At 31.7% G+C, this 19,613-nt stretch overlaps 1 protein-coding gene across 1 annotated transcript in view; it reads left to right on the top strand.

Annotated features, from left to right (window-relative positions):
- LOC148306327 (transmembrane protein 120 homolog) overlaps window positions 1–19,613 on the top strand; it is a 369,069-nt gene that overhangs the window by 48,378 nt on the left and 301,078 nt on the right. The gene's annotated exons all lie outside the window — the stretch shown is intronic.

Below are 19,613 nucleotides of genomic sequence, written 5' to 3'. Positions count from 1 at the left end.
TTAAATTAATATTAGACTGAAAAATCACTAATATTTATTTTGACCCTCTTGGGAATCGAACCCTGGACCTCCAGCATGGTAGCCTAGCGTACTAACCACTACACTATGGAGGTGATCAAAAAAGTGTAGTGCAGTGCATAATAATAGTGATAGTGAAGTGTGAAATACTTAGCTTTGCGTTGTGTTTTTCCTCTTAGATTTCGCGATATCCATAGATGACTGAAGGTTAGAGAAGAAGAAGAATTTATCGACAACAGTTTGTCTTACTTGTACGTAAATCCAGCACTGACCGATGGGATCGTTACGGTACAAAGCACTTCTCCGCGTTGCAGAGGTCAATACGTTTTGGCGCACTAATCAGATAAAAATATTATTAGTATCATTCCGGACATTCCGTTAGGTATATTGCTCTGAGATTACGGATAGGTATGGGCGATCGAATAAAAAACCTAATTAAATTTACACTGCCTTTGCAAACAGTCCTTGAATTAAATATTTCAATAAACTCTCTAAAGAAATTAAAAAAATAGAAGACATAAAAATTCTCAAGAAAAAAAAATATCTTCATTAATTGATTCGGCAGTCACTTTGTGTCTATCCAAAATGTATCCATTTTTAATTAATATTTTACTTAGTAAATACCACCTTTCTTCAAATCTACTGTGACACGTGTTTCGATGCATTCCGCATCATTTTCAAACAACACGGTGTTTGAAAATGATGCGGAATGCATCGAAACACGTGTCACAGTATATTTTAAGAAATAGTAGTATTTACTAAGTAAAACATTAATTTAAAAAAAATTATGCCCATTACATATAAATCTTGAAAAAATATATAAAAAAGACTATAATACCATTAATTACATAAAACATTAAACCATGAGTGTCCCTCTCCAAGCACAAGAGCTCAGCGAATCTAAAACTAAAAGTTTGCCATATGTATAAATGTTTAGAAAATTTATTATTTTGTACTTAAAAATGTAACTTTATTAAATAAATAAATAAAAAAATCCTCTCTCGCAAACAACGCCTCTTTCACATCGTATATCTCCTCATACATACCCGATGATTTTTCTGACTCCTGACCTGACCACTTTCAAGTATTTGACCTACTTGATCATACCAAGCTTTCTTCGATCTTCCTCACCTCCTATTTCCAGCTACATTCGCCTCGTTAATTTGTTATTGCATTGCATTATTTCCTTGTTCCGGCATTCGAATATCTATCATACATCGTTTTGCCGCACATTCGTCGCATTTCGACTACATTCAGTCTACTTTCTGTCTACCTTCGTTTGCCATCTCCATGCTTCACTTCCATACATTAGAGTTGGAACCAGGACTCCGTTGAGTACTGCCTGTTTAGCTTTCGGTGATTGGTTTTTATTTGCTACAACAACTCAGTACTCTGTTCCCAGCATTCTCAGCACACTTTTCTAAATTTTATTGATAGTCCTTATGTCAGCCTTTCACTATTTACTTATATCACCATTCAAACATCTATCATATCGTTGACATTTTAGGTACAATGTATCAAAAATTAAGCTTAGCATGTAATTCATGAACTAAAAAAAAAACGCATCCGTTTAATTTTTTATTTTTTGCCCTTATTCATTATACGAGTAGATATATTGCACATCAACAAAATATTTAAATGGTATGTAAATACATATTTTTAGTTTCATTAACCTCGAGGCACTTACCTATGTACTGCACTCGTCAGCGAAATTGCATATTTAAAAAAATGCTCCGTATAAAAATAAAATAACGTATCGAAATTTATACTAACTATAGTACAAATAGTAACTATAGTAACTATAGTAACCGTTTAAATACTAATTTAAACGGTTATTAATAATGGATAACCGTTACTTTTTTGGTTAGGTACCCTTATACTACAGTCTGTTCACAGTTATTTTACCTCTATTTTTTATTTTTTATTTGGCAGTTTAAATAATTTTAAATAAATATATATTTAAAAAACTAGAGGAAAATAACTGTGAACAGACTGTACAGTTACTTTTTACTATGTACCTACTACTATTTAGTTACTTTTTATCGGTTTATAATTATTTCCAGCTTAAGTTTTCGATATCAAATTGTCAAATACATTTTTTTTACTTCTCAACATAGATGAAGAAGAATACGGGAGTATGGGTATTTACTGAGCTTATGACCCATCATAGCCTGGTTAAGTAATCACTTTATTTACGTGTAACATTCACCATTCTACCCATGATTAACAACTACACTGTTAAAATTTTTAGAACCGACTGCGCGAGAAACCACACGTGTTTCCGCGCACATTTTTTTAGAATATTTTTGAATATTAATTTTTATAATTCTTTAACTCCTTACCTTTCATTAACTCGTTTCTTTTTAACTCCTATATTTATTTCAAGAATTTTTAAATACTAAAATGGTATTTTAAGCCAAAAATTCTTCTTCTTCTTCTTCTTTTTCTAGATCCCAAGGATCTGTTTGTGCCTCCACTTGTAGCTCTTGGGATGTTGACTCCCAGCTGTCTTTCCACCTTTTTGGAGGTCTGCCTGGGGGTCTGTGTCCTTCAGGGATTCCTTGAAGGGCGATACCTGGAAGTCTGTCATCTGACATTCTGTTTACATGATCATTCCAGTATCGTCTTCGTTGTCGTCCCCACCTCACGATATCCTCCATATGTCGGTATTTCTTACTTGCAATGTGTTTCCGGTTATGAATCGGAGAGTCTTCATCTCGGAGGTTCGAAGTCGAGATTTTGCTCTAGAAGTATCTGCTCTAGCCTCAATCCCATAAGTGGCTATTGGTCGAACACATCGCTCACTCCTTTCAAGAACGTCATAAATCAAATAACTTGATTTTTCAGGAGAACGTTTTTAAAGTTTAAAAATATAATAAAATGTATAAAAAAAAAATCAAGCTACTTATTGAACTTTATGCTGTGCAACAGATCTTTTTTGGTAAAACCTGAACGTTTTTTCTCCATTTGAAAAATATTATGTATTTTAAAAAAAATTTAAACAAAACCTTTTCTTCAAAATGCAAAAACAACACTTCTGCCCTTTAGCGGGTAAATGTTAAGTTAAAAATATGCCGTTTTTGCTGGGATATAGTACATTTTCTAGACATTCCGAAATCATGCACAACTGAAAATTGACGACTTTTGATATATCGCTCACTCCTTTCAAGAACGTCATAAATCAAAAATCGTCGATTTTCAGTTGTGCATGTTTTCGGAATGCCCAAAAAATGTACTATATCCCAGCAAAAGTGGCATATTTTTAACTTAATATTTACCCGCTACAGGGCAGAAAGTGTTGTCTTTGCATTTTGAAGAAAAGGTATTGTTTAATTATTTTTTTAAATATACTAAATATTTTTCAAATGGAGAAAAAACCTTCAGGTTTTACCTAAAAAGATCTGTTGCGCAGTAAAAAGTTCAATTAGTGGCTTGATATTTTTAACTACTACATTGTATTATATTTTTAAACTTTAAAAACGTTCTCCTGAAAAATCAAGTATTTTGATTTATGACGTTCTTGAAAGGAGTGAGCGATATGACGTCGTTGACAGGAGTGAGCGACATGTTTAGTATATTTTCATTTTACTTTCTAATCTCATGTGTTTGTTCCTCCACACCGAGTTTCTGAGGCATCCGGATATAATTGCAGCCTTATTAATTTTATATCTTACCTGGGTTTAAACAATTTTAAGTTGCGGGTTATCGATTATCTCGCCTTAACTTGATAATCCGTCCTTGATGTCCGCCTCCGTAGTGTAATGGTCAGCACGCTCGGCTACCGTTCTGGAGGACCCGGGTTCGATTCCCAGGGGGGGTAAGAATAAATACGAGTGATTTTTTCACTGTAATATTTATTCAATATTACCCTGGACTGGTACTTGAAGCGGAGGGCCGATCACCTTTCCTTCATGTGTAAACGATCAAGATAACACTGCGTTTATATGACGCAGTGCCCTATGCACCATTGGGGTGCGGATAAGGGTATTATTATTATTATTATTATTAACTTGATAATTATGTTTGTATGTAGGTACAAGTTTCTGTTTTACAAGAAAAATAAAATAAAAATAATATAGCGGGCTTTTCAAATTTGTAAGGCATTGTGAATCGGTGTCCCAATATTAGCAGTACATTGTGGTTTCTAGTGGAATACCACTTTAATTTATCAGAAGGGAAGCAAGATGAAAGCGGATTACTTTTAACACAAATTTATTCAGTTCTATCAAATTACAATCAAGAAAATACTTAAGAATAATCGCGTGATTCTAATATGAGAACAGTTGAAATACGTGTCGATCTGAGGACGAGCGGCGACGGAGTGTAACGGGCTCGCTTCCGTTAGTTGCGGGCTTCGTGTAGGGTGCTCGCTATTTCATTCGATTTGAGTTGCCATAGTCGATGTGTGGGTTGCCACAACATACTAATTACAACTTGGTTAGTTTCCGAATTTGTATCGTGAACGGCCTTGGAGATTGACCGATAAAATGACCGGCCGCGTACGATTTCATAATAACGCGAATACCTATATCATGTAATCAGAATTCATACCATGTTTGTTAACTCCAAAAAAATGACACACCGAATTTAGACATAGTGATCTTGTGGAAAAAAATAAATTCTGTCGGGTTGTGGTCCCGTGGTTAGTGTCGCGGACTCAGAAAAACTCGATCATGAACGTCTTATCTACAAGGTGCAGATAAATTCAAATTTGTTTACATTATCTTTTGATATCTCTACATAGATGAAGAAGAATATGGAAGTCTGATTTAAAGCTTTCCTTATCCCTAATACTCTTTTTCTCGGTTCGAACCTACTCTACCACAATTTGATGCCTATTTATAATTACAACATTTTGAGTGTGTCCAAATACTTGTTCACAAAATCTGGATTATCTCCAATTACAGGAGTTATTTTCATATTATTTTTTGACATTTCATCAAAGATGAAGAAGAATATGGAAGTCTGGGCATTTACGGGGCTTACGACCGTCATAGGCTGGTTTAAGTGATCACTTTACACACGTGTAACATTCACCAATTCTACCCATTATTGACAACCGCACTACTCAAATTCTTGGAAGTTCTATATATGTGAACCAATTTAGAAACCTTGTTCATGAATCACTAGAACTTCACTAGAGACATCTATTGGTGAGATGTAAAGAAGCTTTTTATTAAGCAGAATATAATATACCTATTTATAATAATGAGCCGCTTAGGCTCACAGAAATAGTATAAAATTGAAATATTTGTGTAAATAATAAAAAAACAAATATTTCTCTTTTCTTAAAAAAAGGGCGTTATTTATAGAGTAGTGTATAACTAGTATATGGTACACTATTTTTTGTCCACCTTCGTAGTGTAATGGTCAGCACGCTCAGCTACCGAGCTGGAGGTCCCAGGTTCGATTCTCGAGGGGGTTTCAAATCAATATTAGTGATTTTTTTCACTCTACTACTTATTCAATATTACCCTGTACTGGTACCTGAAGCTGAGGGCTGATCACATTTCCTTTATGTGTTAATGATTAAGATAATACTGCGTTTATATGATGCAGTGCAGGGTTTGAAAATGAATACACTAGTTAGTACACACTATAGTATTGACTTACATGCCCCGCTGATAGTGATAGGAACTTTGAAAGAAAGCATTAGTATATTTTATCTTTGGTCGCGAAAAACCTTGCACGATTGATTAAAAATACCATTTTAATATATATATATGTGTTAGTTGCCTTAAAGATGCTTATCTCACATCCCTCAGTCTTCATTTGATTCTATTATCAACCACAATCGCCTCATAAATTTATTTGGCGTTCTAATCTCTCTGTCTACCCCTGCGAGGAAGTGGCGCGATGGTTAGTTAGTTACGTTTTAGTTTAAATTATTATTTCATAGCTTTGCAAATAATAATAATAATAATAAAACAAATATAAAAATAATTATATGGCTGAGATTTAAAAGCAATATTTAGGTAGATATCTATGTAAATATGTATGTAGTACCTACATACATATATGGCTCACTCCTTTCAACAACGTCATATATCAAAAATCGCCAATTGTCAGTTGTACATGTTTTCGGAATACCTAGAAAATGTACAATATCCCAGCAAAAGCGGCGTATTTTTAACTTAATATTTTACCGCTACAGGGCAGAAATTGTTGTTTTTGCATTTTGAAGAAAAGGTATTGTTTAATAATTTTTTTAAATACAGTAAATATTTTTCAAATGGAGAAAAAACATTCAGGTTTTACCTAAAAAGATCTGCTGCACAGTAAAAAGTTCAATAAATAGCTTGATATTTATTTTTAATACATTTTATTCTATTCTTAAACTTTAAAAACGCTCTCCTGAATAATCAAGTTTTTTGATATATGACGTTGTTGAAAGGAGTCAGCGATATATCATGAGAGATAGGACCAGCTTAAAACAACAATATCGTGATATATTTTTTTGTTTCAATTCCGTATCGCGTAATTAAATCTAGGTTTATTGCTTAATATATCGTGATTGACAATAATTAGTTGATTGATTACGAAGTATGTACAGGAAATCTTATGGCTGAGTGGTTAGCGTGATCGTGTTCGGATACACCATTACGAGTTCGAAGCGATTGCATTAGGATAAGGAGTTGATTATATTTCTAAAATCTTAAACGCTTAAATTATTTAGTAATTATCTGCGTGTATTGATTTGCGATCTCTCAGAGTTGACATAAGAAGGATGAAAGTAGACTGAATCCACTCGGAATGCGATCTCTTAGACGAATGTGCACCAAAACAATGTATTATAGATGTTTGTATAATAATATGAGGAAAGCATGCAAGACTGAGATAAGCATCATCGATAAAATTAGGAAATTTGATTATATTTCGATAACCGAAAAAAAAGTCTAAGACGCTTAAATTATTTGGTAATTATCTGCAGGGGATGAATAAACGATCTTTAAGACTAATGTGCGGCAAAACGGTAGATGATAGATGTTCGAATGGTAATATCAGGAAAGCATGCAACGCTGATTATCGATAAAATTAAGAAAGGCGTGTTGAGATGGTTTGGGCATGTGAATCAAATGTGCGATGAAAGAAAAATAAAATAATTTTTGAGGCGAATGTGGTTGATGAATGGAAGCAAAGGAAGACTGATGAAAACTAAATAAAGTATTTCATATACTTAAAAGTTGTATTGCCAAGAGTCGAAATAATCGACGGATATGTACGAGGAGATGCATAAATATGGAAGTAGCGAAAATTGCTTGGAAATATGGATTTGTGTGGCTTTCTATTCCCTCTGCCTACCCTTGCAGAGAAGCGGCGTGATGGAATTAATTTGTAAAGATTTATATGACAAAATGTCTGAGAGTATAATTTAATTTCCATCCATTATATAACTAAAAAAAATCACATAAAAACATCACGGAAGATTTGAACATCCTCCATTCAGTCAAACAATGGGAAAAGGATCAAGGGTTGATAATATGGTATTAGGTTTATTCTGAATAGGGGGGAATTTCTAGATATGTCAGCGACAATAATTTATTTATTTATTTGTTCCTTCATTCATCCCAGTTCCTCTTCTACCCTCGGTCTCGTAATACGATAATCGGATGATTTAATTTATGTTGTTTTATGAACAGCTGCCGACAAATAGTCGAGAATTATATGTACATCGCTCAGTCCTTTCAACAACGTCGTGTATCAAAAATCGTTAATTTTCAGTTGTGCATGTTTTCGGAATCCCCAGAAAAAGTACTATATCCCAGCAAACCGGCATATTTTTAACTTATTATTTATCCGCTACAGGGCAGAAAGTGTTTATGTGGAAAAATCACATAGTTGTTATTTTATTATATAATATTATAGACGTTAGAGGGCTTGTGCACTAAACAGAATTTTACCGTCCAACAATCCGTTTTTTTTTTAAATAAAAGCGACGACGACAGTTTAGCGTGATCGAATTTACGCGTACCGTGATCACACACCGATCAAGCGCACCAATCCGAAAAAAACGGCCAAAAGCACAAGCCAATCCAAGCTAATCATCCGTTTTATCATGCTAATCGGACTGCCGGACAGTAAATTTCCGTGTAGTGCACAAGCGCCCTTATTCGTCTTGTCATGTTTATTTTTAATATGACAAGAATAAGATAAATAAATGAGCTATATCTCTCACTCCTTTCAAGAACGTCATAAATCAAAAATCGTCAATTTTTAGTTGTGCATGTTTTCGGAAAGCCCAGAAAACGTACTATATCCCAGCAAAAGAGGCATATTTTTAACTTGATGTATACCCGCTACAGGGCAGAAAATGTTGTTTTTGCATTTTGAAGAAAAGGTATTGTTTAATTATTTTTTTTAAACAATACCTTTTCTTCAATAAAAAGTTCAATAAATGGCTTGATATTTATTTTTAATACATTGTGTTATATTTTGAAACTTTAAAAACGTTCTCCTGAAAAATCAAGTTTTTTTTATTTATGACGTTCTTGAAAGAAGTGAGCGATATGACAAATCTTGATTGATATAAGATATTGAATCCATAGTGTCTATTGTATTGTTTGTTTTATATTGTTTTTTAGGGGTCAACTTTATTAATTTAATATGAACTATAGACGTCCACTATCATTTTTAAGGCAAGGAAAATTTAAGGCAACTACAAATAAATAATAATAATGAACTATGTGACGAATCTTGATTGATGGATATAAACTAAAAATGCTACAAATCCTTGTATGTACATAACAGGCAAGGAAAATTTTCTAAGGCAACGAATAAATATATATTAAAAATGGTATTTTTAATCAATCGTGCAAGGTTTATACGGCCAAAGATAAAAAAAAAACTAATGCTTGCTTTCAAACCTCCTATCACTGTCAGCGGAGCATGTAATTTAATACTAGAGCGTGTACTAACTAGTGTATACTGTACAAATAACCCCCTTTTAAATAAATAATAATAATAATAAAAAAACCTTATCCGCACCCCAATGGTGCATAGGGCACTGTGTCATATAAACGCAGCGTTATCTTGATAGTTTTTACACATGAAGGAAAGGTGATCAGCCCTCCGCTTCAGGTACCAGTCCAGTGTATTGAATAAATATTTCAGTGAAAAAATCACTTATATTTATTTTACCCCCCTTGGGAATCGAACCCGGGACCTCCAGAACGGTAGCCGAGCGTGCTGACCATTACACTACGGAGGCGGACGAAAATAAATATATAAATAAAATAAAAACTTTAACCTTTACAAATTCGACTTTTCCAAAAACTTAATTAAAAGCACCTACTTACATTATTTATCGCAATTTCAGATTAATATCTTTAAAACACGCTCATGTCAATTCAACACGTGCAAGTCTCTAGGAATGCACTGGCACGGATAACAATATACGTGATCGGGTCGAATAAATAAATAAATAATTCATATCGTTTCTCAAAAGGTTAATTTATTATTGTGTTACAAGTAACGAAGGATTTGCGTTAGATAAATCACTCCTACCATATCCTTGTAACAAGCTATTTGCGTCTGAAACCAGTTCACATTATCTAACTTCAAACAGATTAAACCCGTTTTTCTTTCCCGAATTTCCAATTTATATAACGCCTCTTGTTGAGAAATATCTAGTTTAATATCGATTAAATTATGAGAATAAGTCGATATTAAACTATTTCAAAATGGTATTCACTTATTTATCCATATTTACTGAGGCCTCTAAGGTTGATATGTTATGATATGTACCACAAACATTATTTTAAATACAATGAGATACATATCGCTCACTCCTTTCAAGAACGTCAAAAATAAAAAATCGTCAATTTTCAGTTGTGCATGTTTTTGGAATGCCCAGAAAATGTACTATATCCCAGCAAAAGAGGCATATTTTTAACATAATATTTACCCGCTACAGGGCACAAAATGTTGTTTTTGCATTTTGAAGAAAATGTATTGTTTAATTATTTTTATAAATAAATTAAATATTTTTCAAATGTAGAAAAAACCTTCAGGTTTTACCTAAAAAGATCTGTTGCACGGTAAAAAGTTCAATAAGTGGCTTGATATTTATTTTTAATACATTGTGTTTTATTTGTAAACTTTAAAATCGTTCTCCTGAAAAATCAAGTATTTTGATTTATGACGTTCTTGAAAGGAGTGAGCGATATATTAACTTACTTACTAAATAATCACGCCGCTTCCCTAAATTAAATAATTAGGGAAAGGTAGAGATAACACTGGCCAACAAAATGAAGAAAAAAAATGGTGCCGGAAATTTAACAAATTATTTTTAATGCTTTTCATGTGCTGATTTACAAAATGTAACCAGAATTTTTCTACCAGCTCTAGTTTTTGAGATACAGGTTAATTTATGTTCGTTCTGATACAAGTCAAAAATTAAGAAAAAAATATATCTTCAACGGCTAAAATAGAAATTTCCTACTCGAAATTTGAATTTAACTATCTAAATATATACCTGGATCAACCTGAACAATAAATACTGGATTAACAGAAATTGCCCATCACGAGATGTCATTATTCAAGAAAAAAAAAGAATTAACGAAGCTTTGGTTACGAGAGAAAAAATATTAAGTTTGTAATATTTAGTTGAGGCTGATAAAGTAATTTATGAATGCTTTAAATCGAAATGGAAATTGTTTTAGGTAATTTTCGGGGATTAGCACGGAAAAACTAAAAGCTGGTATATTTGATGGTCTTCAAAAAACTTGTTGAAGATCTACAATCACCACATCAATGAACGAGGCTGAATCTTGGTGTTAATCGGTTCAAGAAGTAGAATATTTTCTTGGGAATCATAAAGCAGAGAATTACGTATAATTAGTGGAAACTTTTCTTTCAAATCTTAAAATTCTCGGTTGTAACATGAGCATAAAAGTTCACTACCTCCACAGTCACGAAAACTAAAACTTTTTTCTAGAAAACTTGTGGTTATTTTAGTGAAGAATAGGGGTTAAATATTTCATCAAGACTTAATAATTAACTGTGGAAGATCGATATCAAGGATGATGGGATATCCATATGATGGCCGACTGTTGTTGGAGCCTTCAGCAAAACTAGCCTACTAAACTCCTTGCTAGAAAGTCATAAAAAAGGAAATTTTTATGTGATAAGTCACTAATGTATGTAAATTTTACAATAAATACTTAATTCTACATTTTCCTTTTAATAAATACTTAAATCCATGTATTTTTTAAATCTAGCAACAGTAATAGTTATATCGTAAAATGTACAAAATTTATATTTTTCAATGTAGCATATCCCAAAAAAAGATCTGATAGACACATTCTGAGGACTATTACGGATTATGCAGATAAAAATTATTTAGGAACAGTTAAAAAATCGCGGACACCAAAATGTGTGTTGGTCTGTGTAATAGAACGTCACACCAATCTTCGCCTCTTCCATATAAGTATATGCATCTCTTCATACATACCGCCGATTATTCCGACTCCTGATCTGATCACTTCAAGTATTTTAAATACTTGATTATACAAAGTTTTCATTATTTTATTTATCATACATACAAATTTATTTACTAATACATACAGTTTAATAAAAAAATAAAAAGAATTGTATCTATGAGTAAATTCATAAATTTGAGGCGAATATTGTTTGCAAATACTGATAGGTACGGCGTTCTATTCTCTCTGCCAACTCCTGGGACCAAGTGGCGTAATGGTTACTTAAATAGTTATTATCATGATCTTGATATTGCAATAATTATTGTATTAATTTTATTTTGAACACAATGGCATTTGAACTGAGATCAAGAACCCGTCGTGAGATGTCAAAATTCTTTTGTATTTCGACAACGATATCTATTTTTACATAAGACTTATAGATAGATACCCATATAATTCAAGTTTATACGGAACACATTGACTCCGTATTTATATCGAGTCGTCAAAATCGCTAGTCAAAATAAACGTATCTTTTCACTCGGCAATATACGCGATTTAACACTTTGACTGCCAAAATCCGATATATCGACATTCGGTACTCTGACCAGAAATACCGGATCCGTCGAATCTGACGTCATGATTTATAAAAGTATCAGATACATTTCGGACAGTATGTTAGGGATTCCTTCAAGTTATTGTAAGTTATTATCCATCGATATTTAAAATTAGATGATCATTCATATGTTATAACTAAGGCCCAGCATTGGTTGCAACTTAATTTTCTCTATATCCAGATAAAATTTTGTTTAATTGATTTCTTCCTTAAAAAACCGTATCTGAGTTATTGAAAGGTAAGGAGTTAAATATATATATATATATTTATATATACACACACACATATATATATATATATATATATATATATATATATATATATATATATATATATATATATATATTTATATATGTATATATATATATATATATATATATATATATATATATATATATATATATATATATATATATATATATATATATATATATATATATTCCAATCGGCGGGTAAGTATGAGGAGATGCATGAACGTGGAAGAGGCGAAGAATGATTGCAAAGACAGAGTGGTGTAGCGTTCTATTCTCTCTGCTTACCCCTGTGGAGAAGCGGTGTGATGGTTAGTTAGTTTTTTTTTATTCCAAAAAACATTATTTAATAAAAATTGGGCATTCGGCAGACATGTGACTTCTTCAGCGGTCGGCCGGTGAATGAATTCTGTTTTTTCGAATATCCTCTTAAGCGAACAGTATTTACTTATTAGTCTTTTTTTAGTCATCGAAACTTCGAGATATTTTCATCGCACCGAAGATAAATTAAAAAAAAAACAGATTGTTTTCATTAACGGCACAAAGTGTTTATAAATTATCTAACACATTTTTCTTTTGAATTATTTATATTTACTCTATTTCTAGCATAGTAACTCCAAAAGTCCTGGTAGCCAATGGGTTAAATATATTTCCACTAATATCTATTATGATCCAACTTTTAATACACAAAAATTTATATTAAAAATGTGTATTAAATAAACTGATAACTAGGTAAAACCTCAAATATGCTGGCATTGATAAAATGTTCAAAAAATCTAGGAAATTGAATCATAACACTTATTAATGAAATATTACACATCTTTCGTAGTACGTTCATTCTGTGTCATTATGATAATACAGTGATGCCTCGCGTAACGAATTGAATTCGTTTCAGGAGCAAGTTCGTTATGTGAAACAAGTTGTTCATAACAGTACATGTTAAAAAAATTAAGAAATTAGATTAGTTCTGTTCCATAAATTATGGTACTGTAACATAAAAAAAATGTTTTTTTTTTGTTTGCCTCCATAGTGTAATGGTCAGCACGCTGGGCTACCGTACTGGAGGTCCCGGGTTTGATTTCTGGGGGGGGGGGGTTAAATAAATAAATATAAGTGATTTTTTCACTCTAATATTTATTTAATATTACCCTAAAAAAGATACTAGTAATTATCTGCGGGGATAAATTTGAGGTCATTCAGAGTTGACAAAAGAAGATAAAAGTAGACTGGGACACTTTCCACTCGGAGTGCGATCTCTCAGACGAATGTACGCCAAAACGATGTATGATAGATGTTCGAATGGTGAAATAAGGAATGAATGCAATGCATGAGTATTATTGATAAAATCGGTGTGTTGAGATGGTTTGGGCATATAAATCGAATGAGTGAAGAAATGACAGTAAAACAAATTTAAGAGGCGAATGTGGTTGTTAACAGAAGCAGATAAAGACTGAGGAAAATTTGGCATAATCAAGCATTTCAAATACTCGAAAGCGGTCAGGTCGGGGGTCGGAAAATTCGGTGTGAATGTAAGAGGAGATGCATGAATGTGGAAGATACAAAGATTGTTTGTAAAGACAGATTAGTGTGGCGTTTTATTCCTTCTGTCTACCCTGCGGAGAAGCGCCATGATGGTTAGTTACTTAGTTTTTTAAAAATATAATTATCATGTAATAAGAAATACGATTTAAAGTTCATTTTTCTTCTTCATTCTCTTCTCTTCAAACCCTTAACCGCATCCCGATGGTGCATAGGGCACTGCATCATATAAACGCAGTGTTATCTTGATCGTTGACGCATGAAGGAAAGGTGATCAGCCCTCCGCTTCAGGTACCAGTCCAGGGTAATATTGAATAAATATTAGAGTGAAAAAATCACTTATATTTATTTGACCTCCCCTGGCAATCGAACCCGGGACCTCCAGATCGGTAGCCGAGCGTGCTGACCATTGCACTACGGAGACGGACATTATTCATTTTAAGATATCTCAAAATATCCTCTTTTTTTAGTCTCTATTCGTTTGCGAGTGATTTTGACTCTAACAAACAAAATACATATTTTCATTAATTCATTTGGCAGACATTCTTATTTTTATTTATTTATTTCATTTTAGTTTTAATTTCTTATCAGTGGGAACATAGACCATAGGGGGCAGGCTTTAGTCATTGTCATATTGTTAATTATGAGTTTATTATTATTTATATTTTTATGAATTTCTATTGTTTCAAAATGTTGCAGTGTATGGCGTTTCGTATTAATTATTTTTTAGGATTTCTACGTTATTGTGGTTAAATTTGTGATCATTATCTATTAAATGGTTAGTGAATTCAGAAAAATTAATCGAAACACGTGTCACAGTAGATTTTAAGAAATAGTGGTATTTACTAAGTAAAACTTAAATAAAAAATACATATTAATAACAATAACTAAATTTATATGTATTTTGTTTGTTAGAACCAAAATCACTCATGAACAAGTGAAGCCTTAAAAAATGAGATTTTTTTGAGCTATAAAAAAATACATATCTACTCCTCTTTAGCGAGACAAGGTGTTACGTGTTGTCACAACACTGTGTACGCATTTTCCGGTCCGTGAAAGCGTGAGCCTTCACACAAAATGGAGAGCTTTCAGACAATATGTAGAGCTTTCACACAGTGCGAAGAGCTTTCCTGTCTCGATTGGTAGCAAGGAAGCCGTAAGGGCTCTCTCGCTCGCATTTCAACTCTTGTGTAGTTCGTTACGAGTGCGTTCCTTTGTCACAGCCATGGTCTCTCTGTTAGGGCGTATTGCACTTGAAATTCTACACGATCCTGTTTCTAGAGGCTTGCTCAAGTTTGAAGTTGGGCGACTGGTACTTGTATTATTACATACTAAATCTCGTGGGCTTCTGAACTATTAAACCCTACCTAATTCGTTATGTTGTAACGACATTTCAACAATAATAATAAAAAATATTTAAAAATAATCTTTTCTTTTAAAACCATATTACGAAGAAAAACTTATTTTTTCCATGCAAATAATAAAAATACTGGAACTTAATTCATTCAAGAAACTTCAGTTGGTTTTTGGTGGATTCGTTCAAGAAACGTCAGTTTGGATTAAAAAAGGGTGGGAACCTTTTCATTTGTAATGGTCAAATTCGTTTATTTGATTTAACATAAGGGCGCAATAAAAAAACCTTGACACCCCTTCATAAATGAAAAGTAAATTAATTCAATGTTAAAAGTAAAAACGCAATATAAAATGATCTTTGAAAAATACGTATTTACATGTCAAATATATATTTTATTTTATTTTTTGACATCTCCGCAAGAGGCCGCAGATTCCCCACCCCTGATTTGTTATATTTTTTCTATTCCTGACCAATATAAGATGTAGAAATAAACGTCTACTTTCTAAATTAGTTACATTTATGCTACACATATGTACATTTACTAAAAATTACGATAATTTTTTTTTTTTTTTTTTATTTATTTCTTAAGTTAGCTTATATTAAAACTAATATAAACTATTATATACATTTACATCATCTTTATATATTTACATTTCCTTACAGTAACTTAGACATTTATTTTTAAATTCTTTCAGACACTTTTCATTCTTCATACATTCAGGCATCTCATCATACATTTTTAAACCCTTATACATCAAGCAATTTTGCGACTCAGCTCTTTTCAATAATGGTAGTCTTATTTTATCCTTTTGTCTAGTAGCATATTCATGACAATTTTTGTTTAAGACAACTTTATCCTTAAAATATTTTGGCAACTTATCGTGAAAAAATTTATGTACAAATATCAACATATTAAATTTAAGTCTTCTTCTTACAGATAACCATTTTAGTTCATCTCTCATTCCTTTTACATTGCTATATTTATTCTTCCCAAGAACTATTCTCATCGCCCTATTTTGTGCAATTTCTAGTTTATTTAGATTTCCTTCGTTTGCTAAAAATAACACTGTTGAGCAGTAATCTATATGTGGAAGAATGATTGTTTTGTAAATTAGTTCTGCAGTATCTTTATTTAATTTATTTCTTAATCTACTAAGGAAAAATATTTTTTTTGATATTTTTTTATTAACGTGTTCAAAATTTGCATTTAATGTCAATTTTGAATCTAGTATTATGCCCAAATATTTCATTTCATCAACCTTTTCTATGGTTTCATTATCAATATATATATTCATCCTTGGGTTTGGCTTTCTTCTTCCTAACTCCATGTATTTTGTTTTCCCAACATTAAGCTTAAGTTTATTAATTTTGAGCCACTCGGATATTCTGTTTAAGTCCTCGTTTAATTTTTGTATGGTCTCTGTATAATTTTCTCCCGCTATATATATTAATGTATCATCGGCAAATAATTGTAGTTTGCAGTGTTTTATTATATTAGTGATGTCGTTTATATATATTATAAATAAAATTGGTCCTAGAACTGATCCTTGGGGAACTCCTAAATTATTCTCCAAAGGTTCAGATATTTTGTTTTCTATTTTAGTTACTTGTTTTCTTCCTTGAAGATATTCTTTGAATAAATTGAGGGCCTCATTTGAGAGTCCTATTATTTCAAGTTTTTGTAGTAATTTTTTTCGATCTATTGTTTCAAACGCCCTTTTGAAGTCCAAAAACACAGCTAAAACATACTTATTTTTATCCATTTCCCTTTTCCAAGTATCAATGACAATATTAATTGCAGATTCACACGAGTTGTTGTTTCTAAAACCTGATTGTTCCTGACAAAGTAATTTATTTTTTTCTAAATATTCAATCAATTGTATTTTTATTACTATTTCCAAAATTTGTTCATATTTCGGTAACATGTTAATTGGCCTAAATTCTTCACACTTTTTTGTATTCACCACTTTTGGTATAGGGATTACCATCGATGTTTTCCATGTGTTTGGGAATTTCCCTTTTAGTAACGATTCGTTTATTATGTTAAGTAGATGCTTTCCAATTTTCGGTAATATGTCTCTTATTATTTTAATTGTTAATCCATCCGGACTTGATTTTGATATTGTATTTTTTAGTACTAGCTTAAGGTGTGTCATATCAATTTCTTTAAATACCATTTTATTTTTTATATCCTGAATATTTTTTACTGTTGTTTCATTAATTAGTGGAATACTTTTGTTTATATCTTTGATGCTTTCTATAAAGTATTTATTAAAGCATGTTTGTGTATTTCCTTTTATTTCTTTCGGGAATTCAACCGTGTTTTTCCTCACCTCCTCTTTACTGTGTATTAGTCTTTTGATTGTTTGCCACATTTTTTTGGGATTTCCTTTTTCGTCTTGTAATTTTCTTTTAAAATACTCATTTTTGCTGTTTTTTAATAATTTAGAGTACTTGTTTCTTATCATTTTAAAAGTCACCCAATCTTGTGTTGTTCTTGTAATTTTTGCTATTTTATATGCTCTATCTCTATCATATTGAAGTGATTGTAGTTCTCTGTTATACCATTTATTTGTTCCTTGTATTTTTACCGACTGAATCGGAATCATAATATTGATTGCTTCCGTGATACAATTTACAAGTGCTTCTGCTTTTTCATTATATTCCATGAGATTGATTTTATCTATATTACCAATAAGGTTTGTTAATGTTTCAATGTCATACTTTTTTAGATTTCTGTATTGCATTTCATTGATTAACTTTTTTGAGTACCTGGTGTTTTTTAGATTATCCGATATGTGGATAATATTGTGATCGGTAATTTTTGGTTCATCTTTCACTTTCACTTCAATATTGCATGTGTTGGATATTACTAGATCAATTAAAGTTCTCGATTTGTCTGTTATTCTAGTTTCAGTTTTTACTAATTGTTTCATACCATTCGCTTGGATAATTGCTTTTAGTTTTTTAGTATATGTGTCTTTTAAATTTAACATATTTATATTGAAGTCTCCCGTAATAATGTTATGCTCATTATCATTTAAATTTTCACTGCACCAGTTCTCAATAAATGTCAGAAAATCTTTGGTACTTGCATTCGGAGAGCGATACACTATTCCGTATACCCCTTTTTTGTATCCTTCATTTATCCTAATTGCTAAGATCCAGTAGTTTTTTTCCAGTTGAGTTCTATTGATAATTTCATAGGAAATGTTATTTTTTATTATAATTATTACTCCTCCTGTATGTCTACTATCTGAATCACATCGTATTGATGTATAACCTTGAAAACTAATTTCACTATCTTCAATTTCGGCTGTTACATGAGTTTCACTTAACATTACAATTCTCGGTTCGTTTTGTTCAATTAGTACTTGAATTTCTTCGTGGTGTGCAATTAGACTTTGTATATTTAAATAAATTATTTGGTTTAGTTTATTACTTTTCAAAAAAATGTTACTTTATTCTTTTCCATTTCCAGTTTCCTTTTGTATACTGGGCAGTTGTAACTCCATGCTGGATGTCCCGCGTCTAAGTTTAATTTTAGTTTGTTTTTAGTATTTACGCAATTTATACATGACAGAACATTGACAGACTGATGACGAGTCACATTACGTGATAGTGTTATTGACTGTTTTTTTAATTAAAATTAAATCACATCATATCGTAAAGCCATAAAAAACATATCATATCATATAGCCGCGTCTGTATCTGAAAAAACTAATAAATCACACCTTATTTTCAATCATTCACTATCCATATTACAACATATAGTATTATCATACTTATACATAATACATAATGTCGCTATGTTTAATTGGTATGTATAACTCGCACTTTCTGCAACATTATCATAATTGTACTAAATATTAGATGAAGTTTCAAACCCTCATCAGCATCCGTTGGTGCATATGGCACTGCATCAAATAAACGCAGTGTTATACTGATCCTTAACACATGAAGGAAAGGTGATCAGCCCTCCGCTTCAGGTACCAGTCCAGGGTAATATTGAATAAATATTAGAGTGAAAAACAGCGGTTAACATATGTAGTAATAATAATAACAAGGTTATTTTCTAAAATAACCTTGTTATAAGATAAAACAATTAAGGATTTCTCATATTATATATCAAAAACGGGAAAAATAAGTATGTAGACTGGTTTGTATAATTGAAGGCATTTTTTAAAATGTCTTTGTTAATGCAAGTAGGTATGTTGGTATATAGGTAGATAGATACCTTCGTATAATTGAAAGCATTTAAAAATATATTATCTATGTTAATGTAAGTATATAGGTAAGTAGTTAGGTACCATCGTATAATTGAAAGCATTATTTTTTTTAATATTTACGGTTTACGCATGTAGGTACGCAGGTAAGTACCTTCGTATAATTGAAACCATTTTTTTAAATATTAGCTG

The sequence above is a fragment of the Brachycentrus maculatus genome, unplaced genomic scaffold, assembly GCF_059751285.1.
Source record: "Brachycentrus maculatus isolate JH-2025_06_01 unplaced genomic scaffold, ASM5975128v1 h1tg000244l, whole genome shotgun sequence".
NCBI lineage: Eukaryota > Metazoa > Arthropoda > Insecta > Trichoptera > Brachycentridae > Brachycentrus > Brachycentrus maculatus.
Note: the sequence above shows the minus strand (reverse complement) of the source record. Positions and strands in the feature narration are given on the sequence as shown.